The sequence below is a fragment of the Mus caroli genome, chromosome 18 (genome assembly GCF_900094665.2).
Source record: "Mus caroli chromosome 18, CAROLI_EIJ_v1.1, whole genome shotgun sequence".
Classification (NCBI taxonomy): domain Eukaryota; kingdom Metazoa; phylum Chordata; class Mammalia; order Rodentia; family Muridae; genus Mus; species Mus caroli.
Genome location: NC_034587.1, coordinates 85964990 through 85966994, shown reverse-complemented (window position 1 = coordinate 85966994; position 2005 = coordinate 85964990).

Below are 2005 nucleotides of genomic sequence, written 5' to 3'. Positions count from 1 at the left end.
GAAGAAGCCCTCTGACAGGTATTCTTCCTGAAGTTCTTCAAGCTCTCCCTGGACACTAGCTAACCTGCAAGGTCTTTTCATCAATAGCATCTTTTATTAGTGCCCAGAGGCAGGGGGTAATAGAATCTGCCTGGATGGTTCTCAGAACTTCTCTAATTTTTTCTCAGGTTTCCTTATCCAAAGTTCTTTCTTCTGGAACCATGGGCAGCATGAATCTATCTAATCTAAAATGTTTTCTAACAATTGTTCTTTAAACCCTGCCCCTGTCACCTGAAGCAGCTCTTGGAGGCCGAGGACAAATGCCTATTTAGAATTCCCCCGTCCCATCTGCTCTGTCACACCCTTAGGTGCGATTAGTGTCAGGTCAACACTGTCCCAGACTAGCCTGTATCTTTTTGCACCTCCAACAACAGCCTTCAAAAATGAAACTTATGGCTAGCACTAGCATTGATACTGTATGTTGCTTATCATACAGGATACTGTAACTTCTTCTGTTTTCTCTGGAGCTCCACCAAAGACAGAGTTCCTTAGTTGACTCTCCCTTGTTTAGTCCCCACATTCAGGTACCACTTGTAGCTGTCCAGGAGCCACAGAGAACTGGGTACCTGGAAAGGAGGCTGGGAATGAAAAAGGATGGGTAGGTGAGAGAAGGATTAAGCCAAGACAAAGTTTTCTGATCAAGGCTCAAAGCTTAATTTTCAGCTCTGAGTTTATACAGACTCCAGCCAGGTTGTAAAACCATTGGAGGTTTGTTTAGCCTATTCAAGGCTGGGGGAAGGGCACACCCGATGACTTCTTGCATACTCGTGCATGCATTCATGTGTACAAACACACAAATAGATATAGACACATAAATCCAAAAGCCCCGAAGCATTGATGTATACATGAGCACGTGTGCACATGTAAACACACACAAGTACAAGTACACATGAATACACAGACACACACACACATACACACACACACACAAACACACACACACACACAAATAAGTGTATCCTCAAGAAGTTTGCTCACAGTACAAGAGAAAACCAGAAACTTCAAAAGACCAATGCTAAAAGATATTAGAGAAGGGCTTTTGAAGATAGGATTACTGGAATGTGTCTTTAGGAGTAAAGATAGCATGAAGTAATAGTTAAAGTGTTTTATTTAAAACAGAATTAATAAAAACTAAAAAGAACTCAATAAATAGGCATTCCATAAAGAACAGAATGCATGATTTAATAATATAAGTACCAAACATTAATGGCCAACAAATAACTAGCCCAGCTTGAGACCCATCTCATGGGAGAGAGCCAACCCCTGTCACTATTAATGATACTCTGCTGTGCTTGCAAACAGGAGCCTAGCATAACTGTCTCTCTGAAGGCTTCGTCTAGCAGCTTATGGAGACAGAAACAGAGAATCACAGCCAAACATCAGATGGAGCTCAGCGAGTCTTGTAGAATACTAGGGGATAAGATCGAGAGAGCCAGAGAGGTCAAGGACACATCAAGAAGACCTACAGAATAAACTAACCTAGGCCCATGGGGGGCTTTCAGAGATTGAACAACCAACCAAAGAGCATGAAGGGGCAGGACTTAGTCCCCTACACATTTGTAGCAGATGTGTAGCTTGGTTTTTATGTGAGTACCCTAACAATTGTAGCAGGGTCTGTCTTGACTCTGTTGTTGTTCTCTGGGAATTTGATTCCATTCCCCTATCTGGACTACCTGGTTAGACCTAGTGCGAGAGAATGCTCTTAGTCCTGCTGCAACTTGATGCCCCAGGGCAAGGTTATACCCAACAGGGACTTCCTCTTCTTCAAGAAGGGGAAGGGGAGGAAAGAGGGTTTTGTGAGCCTGTCACTGGGAGGAGAAGGGGGTGTGCTGAGATTGGGATGTAAAGTGAATAAATAAATAAATACATACATAAATAAATGTAAAAAAACAGAAAGAAACAGTAATATGTAAGAACAGAATTCTAGCTTGTTTTCTTTACTTAACATCTATGCCATGCTCCTATT